The sequence below is a fragment of the Falco biarmicus genome, chromosome 15 (genome assembly GCF_023638135.1).
Source record: "Falco biarmicus isolate bFalBia1 chromosome 15, bFalBia1.pri, whole genome shotgun sequence".
Classification (NCBI taxonomy): domain Eukaryota; kingdom Metazoa; phylum Chordata; class Aves; order Falconiformes; family Falconidae; genus Falco; species Falco biarmicus.
In genome coordinates this window covers 17,560,482-17,576,890 of record NC_079302.1, presented here as the reverse complement: position 1 = coordinate 17,576,890, position 16,409 = coordinate 17,560,482, and the positions used below count along the sequence as shown (strand labels likewise).

Here is a 16,409-nt window from a genome sequence, read left to right as displayed (position 1 = left end):
ATCAGAGGTAAGTTTTGAGTAATCTTTTCTATTATTTTTTTTTTAATGTATTAAGCTAGTTAACAACATGACATATAGGAATGAAAGTTCAGTTCCAGTTTCACTTTGTGAACTAAATCCTGTTCCCTTTCTGCGTCTCTCCATATAGAGAGCTGGAGCATTATTTAAGAGACAGTGCAAGAAGAATTAGTTCATGGTTGTTTTTTTTTCCTTACTCATAAGAAGGAAATGTGGTAGAAAGATCATGACACTGTCTAGAAAGATTATCTTTTTGTATTTTTTCTGGTTTTCAGGGAGGAGGAAGAATAATAGAGATCCCAGGTACTGAACAGTTCCTCCTTGCTACAAGAATATCCTTACGTTTATTACATTTCCTTCATAGAAAGTTCAGTACCTGACTACAAGTGATCACAGAAAAAGGTTTTGCCTGAAGACATACCTGGGTATTGCTTGGTGCAAATGTTGAGTTACTACAATGATGTCAGGGTGGTATCACACAGATGTCTCTGGGGAAGTGGTTTGGGTCAAATTTTTTGTTTAGATACGTGAATATAATTTTTAGTGAAAGCTTTAGAATTCTTCACAATTATGACCAGTCCTTTTATTTTGGATACAGCATGCCTGTCAGGCAAGCATTAAAATAGTAATTTTGGAATGTTCTTCCCCCAGCTTCTGTAGTATTGTGATTGTGCATTTGTGATATTGCCATATTGTAATATTGACAGGTTAACTAATTTTACCAATTTCTTTCTTCTGTTTGAGCTATCTATTTACCTTGACAAATCTTTGAGCATGGACACCATGGGGGGAGGTTCTGAATATTATTTTGATACAAATTCTTCAGATTTATCATGAGCACAATTTTTTTCTGCAGTACCAGTGTGTATATGTACCTACTATGGTCAAGCGCTGTTTCCAAAGGAAACTCTGCCAGAGTTGGATACAGTTACAATAATTCCAATGGAACTTCCACTGGAATCACCCAGCTGGTTAAAGCTTAAAGACCCTCAGTCAAACTACCAAACCCTGGTACTTGACAGCAGAAATTGTTAAGATTCTTTTTCTTCTGTTCCTTTTTGCTTTTGAAGAAAGGTAGCTTAGCAAAAGTCTGTCATAGCCTGGAAGGTTTGTGCAGACAGAAGGTAGTTAGCAAATGGAATTATGTGCAGAAAGGCTTTAATCCCTCCAGCCCTTATATAAGAACATCTGCTTGAATTACAGGCCGCACATAAATTGTGTGTGTGCTTGTTTTTGTCACAGATCCTTCCCCTCCACCCTCTGCTCCCCACATCTTATAAGATACAACGCCAAAAAAAAAAAAAAAAAAAAAAAGAAAGAAAAAAAAAAAAACCACCAAAAACCCAAAAGCTAATTAGTACTTCCAGCCCCCCCATTAGCGAAACTTGATATGTTTACTAAAAAAATAATTACGACATTCCATTCATAAATCTTTAGCAATGTCAGCATTATACTGATGGAATTATGATGTCCCAGTACAAATTGTCTGACCTGCTTTATGTTCCCCAGCACATAATTAAGGTGGCGGTGTGTTAAAGGAAGTAATTTTGTTCAAAGCTTTGGCACCAGCCGTGCAATGTCTTTTGCTCGTATTACTAACAGTTACCAGTCAACGTAAGGAACTGCACCGCGTTTGACTTGTAAGACTAGACATATTCTTGTAGCTCTGAGCACAAGGCTTTGAGCAACACATGCAAAGTTAAAAATAATGTTCTGTGCAGTGACTTTGTCAGGGTTTGGGTCTTACTCTCTTGAGGATATGAGTAGAGCAAATAAATTAATGAATGATGACAAGAAAAGCTTAAAACCAACAAGCTTTAAATTTTTTTCACAGGTATTTTGAAAGAGAGCTTGTTTCCTTCCTTTGTAATCTTTGAACTTTCTTGCTTTGTTCTTTGAAGATAGAAGTTTTAAGAGAGTCTCTAGCAGGCTTTTGAAACTTTATTAGCAAATATCATTTTTATTGTCAGAGCACATCTTCTGGATATTAATTCTAGAGGGATCATAGGAGTGTACATTACTGGAGAAAGTACCAGTGGTAGTATAGGATCCTGATCCTACAAACAGCTCAGAATGTGTGCCTCACTGAAGTTCCTGAGTAATCCTGTTGACATTAAGAAACACAATGTTTCCTTACAATTCACTTGTGCAAATGTCTTCCTCACCATTTGCAGGCACCGGTGAGGTCTCCAAGCCTGTTGGCTGTAAGCTGGGCCTGAGTCTTTGTAGAATCACATTTTATGAGCCTTTCTCATATATTCTTCACTAACTTCCAGGTGCAACTTATATTTGCAAAATTACCTTGCATTAGATGGTAGGATTTGGTTGAACATAAAAAAATTGATAAAATGCATAATTACTCACTTGGTAAATGTGATTAAATGTATTTTCTTTATCCTTGTGAAGCACTCGGGCTTGGGTGAAAGATAGGGAAATTGTGACTGTTAATTTAATTTAGGAATTTAAATACCTAGTACCTTGAAGACTCTGAAATTGCCTCTTGACTTCACTGGGCTTTAGGAAGGGATATTGATTAATTGTAGAATCAGCAAAATAAGTCCAGTGCAAAGAATTAATGGTAGGTTTCATAGGGCTGATTATAAACTGCAGTAGTTTATCGTTTATAAAAATCTTTTAGTTTAAAATTATCATCGTTTTGCATAGTCTATATCTTTAAACGGCTACAAATTCAATTTCTAAGTCAAAATTACATGCACTTTAATTCCTGCTACAGTTAGCACACAGTATATTATTTACATTTATCAAAAAGAAGGAATAGTCAGCTATGTGTCTAGAAGCATGGACGCATATTTAAGCATGGGTTTATATTTGAGCATGGCTGAAACTTTTCCCATAAAGTCAGGAGAACATTTAATCCAGGCTAGGATTAGCTTTAAATTTTCTTTCCAGCTAGTCCCATAGCCTGAGTGTATACACTCCCATGCCATCATTTATACGGCATCTGCCATTTTTTTATATAACACTCTTAAGATTCCAGTAAAGCTTCTAAGATGTATTTTGATATCATTGGATCCTTAACACATTCAAAACAGATTAATAACCCAAAATACACATTTTTAAAGCAATTTCCCTGCTGTGAGATGGTACATTACTGGCCTTTCTGCTCTGTTCTCTAAATGAAAATACACTGACTAGAAGACCAGACTAGAGATTCCTTGAAACTTGTATTGTTTGTTTCAGCTGATCTGAATGATACAAGCATTTCATTTCAGCATGCTTTTCTACTGTTGATTCAAACCTACAGCTAAGGCTCCTGAATAAACCACACATCTGAACATATAGTGAAGAAATATTGAAAATTCTGGATTTTAATAATCCTATAACAGTGTCAGCCTGTTTTAAGTCTGTTGCTTCTGAGATCTAGAAAATACATCATTAGGCACATTGTCTTGTGAGGTCAAAATTAGCTGTTACTCTTTCCTGTAAAATATTAATTGCTGAATAATTTCCATGCAAATACACTAGCAATTATTAATTACATTGCAATGACTTGGCTGTTTATAGCCTGTAAATTGAAGCATTAGATGTATGTAAATATCTTGACTATAGTGGGAAATGGAAAGACACTGCTTAGTAATAAAAGCTGTCTTATTCAATTAGCAGCATGTTACATATCCTGTTTCCTTCTAAACACCATAGGGTCTCCTAAACATTCGGAGAGTTGGTGTTGACTAAGCAGTCTGTTGCATTTCAGACTACAGCAAACCTTGTACTTAAAATTACCATTTGAAATAAAATAGAACAAAAATTTTACCAAGCCTAAGTAGGATTGTGGCTAAGCTATTTGAAAATCAAAGCTTAAGTGGGGGAAAAAAAATCAGGGTAACATTTATTTCTGAACAAAGAAGTTTCAGAGTGGCTGAAACTATTTGATAAATAGTCTGAGTAGAAACAAAACTGACAAAAACGTTTCAACACAATGTTGAAATGCTTCATTTTGAAAATGTCAAAATGAACTGTTTTGACGTTTCAAAATGTTTTGGGTTTGCGCATTGTAATGGAATCAAGGAAATAAAAGGCTAAGTTCACAAAACTTCTTGAGGGCTGTGTCCTCTTACCAAATAAATGCAGTGAGATTCCTTGGCTCAAGCACATCTCAGCCTTACTGCCTTCCAAAAGAGTGCCCTCACCCTTCCACAAGACGATGTGTACTCTGATTCTCATCTTCTTGATGATGATCCACTTTACATGGTCAGCTTGTATATCATTGAGCAGAGAAAGCATCATTCTCACATTCTAGTAGTTTGGACATGCACTAGAAAGACACAAAAGCCTGACTTTCTACCAGTGCACTGAATCCAGCAGAGACTGAACCTTAGCCAAGGACTCTGATGTTTCAAGGAACTGTATTACCCCCATGATATCAACTACTTTGGGGTAAAACATCCTTAGTCTTCTCCATATGAAGTATTTAAATATTATTTGCTGAAGGGAATGGAATTCACCACAAGCTATGTTTGGAGTATCTTTGGTTACTAATCCTTGGGTATTGATTTTTTTTTCCCCTTTCTTTTTCTTATTTTCCCCAAGTTAAACTCTCTCTATGAGAAGACTTTTTTATAACTTCTGGGGTTTTTACTAGTCATCTGACAAGAAAAAAATAATTAGTATTTTCATAGTCCTTCTCCAGTTGATTAAATCTTCAAAAATAATGTTGTAACATGATTCCGTATTTCGACTGATGGAAGTTGCTGGAATGTGTCAAGGATCAGTTTATGCTTACATCTATTAGCTTGCTGCCTCAATAGGTGTAAATCAGCATAGCTCCATTCATGTCAGTAAGGTGTGCTGTTTTATACCAAACAGGAGATTGACTCACTATATTTTCACTTTTATTAGGTAAGTTACAAATAGTTGTGCTAATGGGTTTGCTATTTCCCTGCTAATTTCAGTGAGTAAGTCTTTACATGCTGTTATGCATCTGTTTATCTAAAGACACACAACTAGTTTCATTGACTCAAATGACTTCTTCATAAACATCAGATAATTAATGCTCTAATTTTCTGAGATCTGGGATTGTAAATCTGGTACATCTTGAGAAATAATATCTATGCTATATAAATATGTGTGTGTGCTGTGTGTGGGTTTGTGCATGCACAAGTATATATTGTTAAAATCCATCATTTCTGTTCTTTCCACCTCACAAATGAACAAGATAGTAAAAAGCAAACTTAGTTTAAAGAAATTGTATTAGTTTCCATTCAAACAGTAGCATAAACCTTTCATGTCACTAGTTCCTGTGAGCGTGCGTACAGAAACAGCTGTAAGAATCTTATTTAACTTTTTTCAGAGTACCATTGTCATCTATAACTGCCTAACTGAAAACTGCTGCAGATCAATATTATAAGAACTCTAAAAACCAAGGAATATATACATAACAGATTAGTCCATAATATTGTCCATGTGCCATGTCCTCCCATTCTGTTTTAAAAAAACTCCCCCTTGTAAAGCACATTATTGTGACATTCTTATGAAAACAAAGAGTGCATATTTATCTTCCAAAATATTCTTCAAGAGTTTCATAAGGTTACTTCATGAAATGTTAGACTGAGCCCTTTGCCTTTTCTTCTCATCATTTCCATCTACTAAAAATAATCTGCGTGCAATGCAGCTAAATCAGAGTAGCCGTGGTGCATAAGGCCATGATGAGCAAGCCTAACCACTTATATAGTGCTAAGAGTCCTAAATCCTCCTGTTTTCAACCCCATTGATGCTATCATCAGTGGTGTATCATTGTATACATGCCTGATTAAAGTTTAAATAAATGTCATGGTTCAGATTCAAATAAAAATGGGCTTTTCTGAATCAGGACCTCTTAAATGCTCTTCCAAAGTCCAATAAATTCAGAATACTTTGGATTGCTTTCACTGTACTTAAAGGTCAGGCCTTTAAATAGATGTTTAGGGAAAACTTTTTTATTCAGCCAAAAGCGTATAATGTGAGACCTTTCTGTACTGAGATAGTCCTGTTAAATTACGTCCCATTACAGCGTTAGACAATTAAAGCACCGGCTCTGACCTCTTCCTGTAATACAAACAAGGAGTCAGATTTAGGGGAATGAAGATGTAGGTCAGTATCTCCAAGGATTTCACAGGAACTGAGTTAAGCCTTTCTCAAACATCACTAGGTGTGCCTTTGAGTCTAGATGGTCTTGTAATTTTGAGTCTAACCCTCTGTAAATCTAATGAATAACTTTGTTTTCTCAGTAAGGGGTGTGTGTGTGTATATATATATGTGCAGGACATATATCATAGATTGTACATTTTTCTTAAGCTACCTTAGATTCCTGGTAACATACATATTTAAAAAAAACGATCAGCCTAATAAAAAAAAATAGGCAAGTCCAACCAATCCCAGTTTGAATTCTTTGCTGGTATATTTGTAATATCCAAGTGTGTTAATAGAAACTGAGAGATTTATCCAGTAAGTGATTTCATAGCTTTTTCCTGTTTGACTCAACACATTTATACATGAGAAGTTAATTTATGTTCTTAACAAGTTTACATATACAGCAATACTTTTTGTATGTAAAATAAAATGCCTCTTAAAGAAATTAAGTCAAGCCTATACCTCTAGTACAAACCTTTGTTCAACTCAGTTTTGTATTAGTTGTAAATATTATGCATAAATATGCAAGCCAATTATGATGTTTTTATTAGAAGATAACCTATGATTCCTAGGCAAAGTATTAATTTAAATTTCTCTTGTTTGTCAGTAATGAATTGATTGTTGCTGTTTAGTGGGTTTTGTGACAAACTGGTTTTTGTAGGTTTCAACAATACCGTGTGATTGGAATCAGCAATACTGTCGAAATAAGGATATATCTAGAGAAGCATGGAGTTACATTCATAGTATTTCTTCTCCTTCCACATGAAGTCAGAAGTCAGTGTATAAGATATTTTAAAATATTTTTTGAGTAGAAGAAAGGCATGTCACTGAGAGAATTAAATGTACTGAATTAAACAGTAGTCAGAAATGTAAGTATATGGGGGGGTTTGCTTCAAAACATAACGTAAAATAACTATTTAGTTTTGATTTTAAAGACTGTCACTGTATGGCATAACGTGCATGAATAAGATCTCAACGTTGATATCCTAATTTCATTTAAGTGCTTTTTATTCAATATTTGACTAGGCGTTGCTGGTCTTACACTGGTACCGAGGCTATTAAGACCTGTACAGTGGATAGATTTCTATCAACTTTGGGCCGAATCTTATATTGGCAAAAGCAGTCGATCATATGCCATTAGCAGTAATGTTCACACCCACAAAATTTTAGACCTGATTTTCGTAAGATGTATTGGGGCTGATGTAAGACAGTGCCATATTCCTTGTTTGGTTTGCGATGGCTCATGTATGGATATTTGAAAGGCAGAAACAGACCTCAATTTCAGCTTTGATAACAGATGTGTCCTTGAAAACTACAGCTGTCTTGATGCTCAGGGCCTGCCTTGACATCCCGTTATGCATTATTTTGGGGGTCCTGTTTGATTCTGTTTTCCAGGGACCTTTGTGCCTTCTCTGCTGCTGGCTGTTGCCAGCTGCTATGTGAAAACTGAATTCAGCCATATGAGTGCAGGCAGCATATTGTGAAAAAACCTGTCCATGGTGGTTATCACCAATCTTTGAGCCAGTCCTTACTCGCAAGCTGCTGTGAGTGTGGACCTGGTGTGAATGGGAGCACTGGGACTGATGTTCATGGGACACTGGGCTGCGACTCAGTTCTGTTTGGTTTGATTCCTAGATCATCCAGTGTGTCTGCTGCAGATCACTTTGATAACTGTGATTTTCCCCCCATCAGACTGCAGCAACACTTCCCTGTCTCTCAGCAGGATTATGAAGACAAAAATCGGTTCATGATAGCAAGATGTTTCATTTCTACTCCACTAAGGAACTTGAAGACTTCATACAGGTAACTCAGCCTCTTCTTACCTATCAAAGGGCACTGCGCTGATAAGTTGGTGTTTAAAATTCTCCCCCTTTCTCTGTGTCCAAACTTGGAAAAATTCAGTAACAGTTTTGTATGCTAACTCCTAACTTCAGGCTGTTGAAGGAACACATCAACAGAAGGCCCAGATCAACACCATTTCACAGATCCTTGGGCTTTTAAAGCAACAGTGTAGACAAAACAGGCAAGGTGTTGAGCTTTCTGTAGGCCCTGAATGTTTAGCTTTAAGCCATTCCAGATCAATATCTTCCATTGTTTCTTCTGCATATAGGAAGAAGCATATTTTTTTGTGACAATATAAAATATAAAGCCTGTAAGAACTTCTGTGATCTTGAGAATCATCTGAAAATACCACAGACAATGAGCAAGCTGAATCAGTGCTTCTGGTCATTTTCTTCTGAATCCATATTCCAGAAAAACCCAACCAGTACTTACCACGTATTTATGGGAAAATATTAGATGTGGTTCTTTGGTCTGTGATTTTGAAGAATGCAGATGAGCTAATTAGCATGGGTCTCTGACAGAAAAATCTCTAAAGCTCATTATAGCTTAGAGTATACCTTTGAAAAGGCAAGTGCTTGTGTAAGCATCTTTCAGATGCACTTTCCACACAGGAGAGTTCTGAAATGCATATGCAATGGGAGGCTTGCCCTGTTCCTGTTGTGGTTTAATCCCAGCTGGCAGCTAAGTCCTACCTAGCCGTTTGCTCACACCCCCATGGTGGGGTGGGGGAGAGAACTGGAAGAGTCAAAGTGAGTAAACTCATGGGTTAAGATAAAGACAGTTCAATAGGTAAAGCAAAAGGCACACAAGTAAAGCAAAACAAGGAATTCATTCACTACTCCCCATGGGCAGGCAGGTGTTCAGCCATCTCCAGGGCAGCAGGGCTCCATCACACGTAACCGTGACTTGGGAAGACAAACATCTTAATGCCAAATGTCCCCCTCTTCCCTCATCTTCCCCATCTTATATATACTGAGCATGATGTCATACGGTATGGAATAGCCCTTAGGCCAGTTCAGGTCAGCTGTCCCCCTCCCAGCTTCTTGTGCCCCTCCAGCCCTCTCACTGGTGGGGTGGGGTGAGGAGTAGAAAAGGCCTTGATGCTATGTAAGCACTGCTCAGCAATAATGAAAACATCTTTGCATCATCGATGCTGTTTTCGGTATAAATCCATAACATAGCCCCATACTAGCTACTATGAAAAAAATTAACTCTATTCAAGCCAAAATAAGGACATTCTCTACCCCTTATTCCAGATGATTTACATCATGCTCAGGTCCCACATTATCTAATGCATCCTTATTAACATCCTCCCCCCTTCCCATCCCTTGATATAATACACAGGTATCATTCCCCTAGTCTGTGGACCACCCCTGAAAAATGTCTGTAAAATGTCTACACAATGTTCACTGGGTTCACTTAGTCCATGACTTTGGGCTCCATCTGTTGTGGTTGTCACTCTGGACAGAAGAGGTGGTCTGTTGAGTGGAGTTATTGGGCACCAAACCCAGCTCAGGTCACTGCTGCACTTGCACTGCTTCTCATAAGGCTTGTCCTCCATTGCTTCAGGTGGTTCCTGCTATAGTAATTCCTGTGACATGCAACTCAGAGCACAGGCTACAACAATTTAAGGGTATATCCATTGCAATCTCCACTCCAGTCCCTTTGGGCCAGGCTATATGGAGTTTAACACTGCAATGAACTCCTCCCCTTTTCTCTGCTCTGGCTTGGACTTGTCCACAGACTGCAGTCCCTTAGGGATGTACCAGCTCCAAGTGGAGCCTCATCTATGTACCACAGTCTCTTCGGGAGTATACCTGGTGCGGCATAGATTATGCACAGCCACAGCTGCTTTGAGGTGCACGTGTTCCAGCATGGCCTTCTCCATGGGCCACAACACCTTCAGAGACATAAGTGCTCCAGCATGGCCTTACCAATAACCACAGTCCCTTCAGAAGTAAACTTGCTCCAACACGGCTTTACCCATGGCTGCAGTCTCTCCAGGGCTGTACCTGCTCTGTCATGGCCTTATCCAAGGCCACACACTTTGAGGAGCTCCAGCATGATCTCATGCACAGCAACTGATGTTTCAAGGTCTACCAGCTGCAGCATGGAGTAATCCACACCACTCTGAGGTGTACCTTCTCCAGTGTGGACTTATCCTTGGGACACTGCTGCAGTGCAGACATAACTATGGCCACAGATGCTTTAAGATGTACCTGCTCTGACATAGGCTTATCCATAGCCACAAGTGTTTTATGGTGTCTTGCTTCCATGTGGACTCATCCACAGGTCACAGTCCCTTTGACTCAAGTTCACACTGGAGTTCCAACCGGTCCAGTACAGCATCACAGAAACAGCAGCAGTGCCCTGGCCATCTGCCAGCCCAGGCATGGAGCCACTGCCCTTATCAGAACATCCCCAGGCACAGCACAGTGAGAGATAAGCAGTGCAGCAGCAGCAAAAGCAAAAGCAGCCACTAACGAGCATAAGACTAATTTACAGTAAGGCAAGCAAGCCCCATTGCAAGCACTGGAGCCTGCCCATTAATAGCTAAACAGCACTAACAGCTATAAATTCAGTCTAGCACATTCCAATCAAACCTGTCGTTATCTTGAATCCTTTGAGCCTCACACTGGGTGTCAGAAAGGACTGCTGTGGCTTAATCCCAGCCGGCAACTAAGTCCCACACAGCCGTTCACTCACTCCCCCATGGTGGGGTGGGGAAGAGAATTGGAAAGGTAAAGGTGAGAAAACTCTTGGGTTAAGATAAAGACAGTTCAATAGGTAAAGCAAAAGCCATGCAAGCAAAGCAAAGCAAAACAAGGAATTCATTCACTACTCCCCATGGGCAGGCAGGTGTTCAGCCATCTCCAGGGCAGCAGGGCTCCATCACTCATAACCGTGACTTGGGAAGACAAATGCTATAACACTAAATGTCCCCCAGTTCCTCCTTCTTCCTCCAGCTTATATATACAGAGCATGACATCATACGGTATGGAATAGCCCTTGGGCCAGTTGGGGTCAGCTGTCCCAGCTGTGTCCCCTCCCAGCTTCTTGTACTCCTCCAGCCTTCTCGCTGGTGGGGTGGGGTGAGGCACAGAAAAGGCCTTGATGCTACACAAGCACTGCTCAGCAGTAACAAAAACATCTTTTCATTATCAATGCTGTTTTCAGCACAAATCCATAACATAGCCCCATACTATGACAAAACTTAACTCCGTTTGAGCCAAAACCAGCACACCTGTCTACCTTCCCTCCCAGGATTTGTCACTATGGCACTGTCTACAACCACTGGCTTTATACAGTTTTTGGATAAACTTTAGTCCCATTCCCCAGCCCCTAGCCAGGTGCAGGATTTATACACAACCTCCTGGCCCTGAGGCAGGAATGCTCCCCGGTGAGCTATCCTGACACTACAGTACATCCTGCCATGAGCTTTAACATCACTGGAGACATTTTTTCCCCCAAAGGAAATAATGACTTGCAGTAACACAGCTTGTTGTGAGATCTTGTTGGAAATCCAAACATGTGGCAATTTACGAGTGTCAGCAGATTTTTTTAGACTTGTGTGGCAATACGTGCTGTGCGTTAGATGTTGGAATCTGACCCTTCGGCTTTGCCACAGTGGTGTCCCAGGAAAACCATGTAGAGTTGCCTCTGCTGTCTTTTCTATTTACTTACTTTCCCTTAATAGATTGCAATTATAGTTTATCTATAGAGCAATTTGTATATATTCTGCCTGCAGATTGTTTTTCATGACCTGAAATCCTGCCTAAGGCCTTTTTATTTTATCTGTTCAATCAATTTTGCTTTTTGGTTTTTTGGTGGGGTGTTTTTGTACCATTCATGCTTTCTTTTTATGGAATTCCTGACTAACTGAATTAGGGTTGTAAAAAATTAAGAGGCAGAAAATGGTGAAGGTCATAAATTTATTCTTTCTCCCCCCAATCTTGTAATAATTAGTATTTTTTAATAAGAAGAGGGTGGGGGTTTTTTCCTACAGAAGATGAAACTCAAATTCTGATATCCAATTTGAATACCTGTGCTCTGCCTAACTGGAACTATAGTTATATAGTATAGCATATATAGTATATAGTTATAGCAGTATAGTTTCATACCGTTGCAAGACAAAACAGTTTTTACATTCATCATTGAAAAAGTGAAACAGGGTTTCTGGTTATGACTATTAAGAATAGCATAAATAAACCTGAGCACACTGCTGTGTAATGTTCAAGTAGAAAATAATCTTGTTGCAGACTAACCTGTGTGAAACTCGGGTTTGGCATGTTTAGAAGGTTTTACATCATCAGTTTCTGTTACAGCTGTTGGCACCAGACTGCAACATGATTGAGAGGCTTTGATGACCTCAGCTTCTGCAGTTTATTAAGTCATCCAAATAAATAAAGAGGCTCTGTCAAGTAGCTAGCTCCCAACATCTGCCTTACCTGTATATTGTTATGATCTAGTATAATTATAATTTGAATTTTAAGTGTCTATCGGCGAGGGAAAGGGAAGAGAAAGGTACTATTCTGTGGCTGAAGGGACGGGGGAAAAGACAGGAGTCTTGGCTACCATCTTTACTGAATACACAATGAAGGGCTAAGAAAGCAATCTTTTAATGGCCTCAAGAGTTGGTTGTATCAATAAAATAAGCTAGTTTTATTCTGAAGGCTAGTAGCAGCCTATTATTATTATTACAGGTATTGCTACAACTGCACAGAGAAGCAGGAATGTGCATGTATTGCATCAATTGCAAAGAATCAGTGAGGAAGAGCAATGTATTCATCCAGAGGGAGCAGACTGGTTTTTTGAAAGTACACTTGCGTGGGCCAGGGACATACCTAGCGACTCCTAATTCTCTGGTAGTATTCAGGTGGTTCTGCATTGCAGAGAGAAAAATGCCATTCTGAAATGAGTTGGTTACTTTTTAGATTTGGAGTTTTTTTCAGAGAGCTTTTTCATCAGCTCTCTGGTGAGATAAAACTGATGGAGTTAGAAAGTATATGGTAAATGACAAAACCTGAAAACTCAGAAGCTTTATTTTTTCCTAATTAGATGAAAGTCTTTGGTTTTCCTATGGAATGTGGTGTGGTGGTAAAACTGATGGTTCCAGCCAGGTTGAAATTGGAGTGAAAATATCTTTCCCACTGGTATTTCAAAACATCTGTCGGGCCAGTAGGCTTTGGCACATCGGGAAAAAGAGGATACTGAAGTGACATTAAACAACTGTGATGGTCCTCAAAACCTTATTAAAACAGAAGTCGGTAAGATTTACCACAGTGGAAAGTGTGTTCCCAGTTTTCATAGACCCCGTGTGTGTTGCTTGGAAGTGACTGTATGTGGCTGTGCTGCCCTGGCATGCTCCCCTGTGCCCTCAGCACTAACTGCCTTGAAATCAGACTGTGCTGGAGATTAGCTTCAGCAGGCAGGAAAATATTTAGATATTATATGAATAAATGCTCCTATTTTCTTTTTCCTTTGGAAATTATAACATAGCACATAATGCCTTGTAGGTGCTAGTACAAGCTGACTCTTATATTTGCGGAGGAAAAATGCCTGAAGTCAACAGCAAGAACTTCATAAAGCCTCTGGAGGCTAGGTGAGTGGAGGCAAAAGCAGGCTAGAACTTGATACGACCTCTAACTGTGTGATTGCTCTGTGGCAGTGTCACTACCTGAAGTATATGATGTCATGTCTTCCTTGACGAAGGTCCAGCTCACCTGGATTATCTGATGTTGGCCCTAGGAAGCTGTGGCGAACGTCTCTTCCTGGCAAGTGTAGCTATAACTAGGTACCACAGATATGAGATGTGGCTAAAGCTAATTGAATTTTTGGATAAGATCCTGTAATCCCTGTGCCATGCTTCAGAGTTCATCCAGGGACTTTGCATTTTTTGTCTGCGTAAATCCAAACAGATGATCTTGAAGGCGCAGTCAGTGACTTTGGGTTTCAGTACCAGCACTCAAAACACACCAGAGACTTCAGTGAGCCTGGATTAGATCACATTCTAGAGATCACATACCGAAATGCAGCTTGCTGTTTTCTTACAGAGCGAAAGGGAGGGTCAGAGTCTTCTGAGTCATGACAGAAAAAGCTCCATTTATTCTTAAGTTAGGAATTTGCTGTGTAGCAGTCAGGACTATCCTGTCACCAAGAAAGTGCTGGCACAGGCCACTAAAATGACAGTCTGCTTGGCTGGGTCTCATTCTGGGGGAGTTTGCAGTGATGCCAACAACTCAGAAGTGCATCAGAAGTTGTTTTAAAGTACTGAAAAGTAACATGTAAACAGTGAGCAAATACATGAGTAAATGGAGAATGAAGTTGTCATCAACTGTCCTTCTGTGGAAGTAGGAGAATGCATGTCGTAAAATGTGGCTAAAAGCAGAACTCCCTTTTCTTTGCTGCCTCAGTGAGTACCCAGCTTTCAGAAATACAAAGCTGATCATTTTCTAATCCAGCGGCGCAATATGTCTGCCTCAGGAATAACCCTTATGGAAAATGATGAAAAAAAGCAGTCATACTGTCCCTTCGAGTCAATATTTTTCTTGTGGTTTTAGCTCAGGTCCCGGTCAGAAGCTGTATAGGATTTATTTTCTTTTGACTTCCACTGTCTTTGAATCCAGTCTTTAACATGCACAAATTCATGAAAAGCCGGTGAGCATGTTTATTCCCAAAGTGAAGCAGTCTTACAGACATTTCTCTTTTTCTTCTAAGTCTGCCCTCTTCTCTTCATGCTTCAATGTCTGGGACCATCTGCCAACACAAACAGAAAAAAATTAATTATGAATGGTGTCTTCCCATGCTAATCATTTATTGTAAAGGACTTTTTCAGCTTGTTTGTAATGGTTGTAGCCTAAGGGTGCACACTGTATAAATTGCCTGATTACAGGATACAGAACACTTCTTAATAGGCCTCAGATGATTAGGAGAGGGGAAAGAAATTAAAAAGGCCATTTCCCTTTAGGTATGCAAATGGATTGCAGAACAATAGACAAAGATATGATAGACCATGATAAAACATACCCTCTTTTCTTTTACCTTAAATTATGTACTAGGCAAGTAGCAAGCTTCATTACATGTGTCAGCCGAGATGTGAATTGTTTCATAATTGAAACAATGCCGTTGCCAGATAGCGCATGTTAGATTTCAAGATAAACCACCAGTTTTTGTGTCCTCAAGCAATTTGGGGTTTGCTGCCTAAATCTGTCTTAACAATGGTTACATTCTGACCTTGGTTTAATTTAACTCTGCCTACTTCAGTCTCTTTGAGCTGCCTATTCAAACAGTAAAGACTACATTTGGTTTTGTCACAGTAGATCCTCCTCCTGAGTCATAGTTTGCCCGTCTGTGTGTCCTAAACAGCTAGTATTTTACTGCCCATTTGAAAGTAGTTGGGTGTGTTTAACCAGTTAAGCGAACAGCAGGAGCCATCTCCTAGCTGTCGCACACTTACACGTGTGTGCATTCCTCCTTTCCCACACACTGACACACCTACGCATCTGCACAGGTCAAGCATCTGCTGTTTCGTGTGAGTCTGAATATTTAGGGAGACACAAATTCATGTTCCCTGGTATTAAAGTAACTTGACTGTCTTACTAGTCAAAAGCAGCTCCTATGAAATTGAAAGGTGAGAGGTGACAGATAATATTGCCTTTAAGGGCTCCTTGGAGTTTAAATCACTACAGAAGCTGGTCAGAGCTAAAACCCTTTGAAAAATCACACCCCCAGCCCTCCCTGCTCTCCCATGAAGGAAAGTTTTCACAACACACGGTAAAGTGCAGCTGATGTAGCTAGCAAAAGCTCCCGAGTGCTAACGGTGGGGCAGTCTGAGGCAAAGCTTCCCCTCGTATCCAGCTGAAGTGTTGGTTCTGACAGCCACATTGCTCTGTCACCAGTGTTCAGCAGACAGAACGCTGAGAATCACCACGTGGGGGTTAAAAATCATAGATTTTTAAAACTGTGAAAGTTTTGACATCTTTTTATTCCAATATATAAGCATTTGGGCTTAAGATTTTCTTTACAAGAATGATGTGTCAAAAGTAGCAGGGATTAAGACCCCAAGTCCAGTCTGGGCTGAATTTTTTGGATAGTCAAAGCTAGAATTTTCCCATAATTATAAAAGGCCATGACCTGAAGATAAAATATGAAGCCTGTTCTAAAGCTATCAGACTAGAAAAGTGCCTACAATTTAAACTGCCTGCATTTTGCTGTATTTCTTACAACATCTTAGGAACGGACAGCAAGTTTGCAAATTTAGCCAGGGGAAGCCCTGTGGGAGCAGAAGGGACTGAATTGTGTGTTACAGTCATGAGCAGCTTAGCTATGTAAGAAACAGTGATGTTCTAGTGTGTCTCCCCAAATAAATCAAAATCAAGATTCATGATGTAATCAGGTCTAAATTTTTTTAGATATTTTGT

The 16,409-nt window shown here is 39.4% G+C and overlaps 1 long non-coding RNA gene across 1 annotated transcript in view; it reads left to right on the top strand.

Moving 5' to 3' along the window:
• The first annotated feature begins 6,753 nt into the window (after positions 1-6,753).
• Positions 6,754-16,409, top strand: part of LOC130159433 (uncharacterized) — a 30,826-nt gene continuing 21,170 nt past the window's right edge. The window contains exons 1-2 of the long non-coding RNA XR_008825739.1: positions 6,754-7,016; positions 7,783-7,950. This is a non-coding gene — a long non-coding RNA (uncharacterized LOC130159433). The remainder of the gene's footprint in view (positions 7,017-7,782; positions 7,951-16,409) is intronic.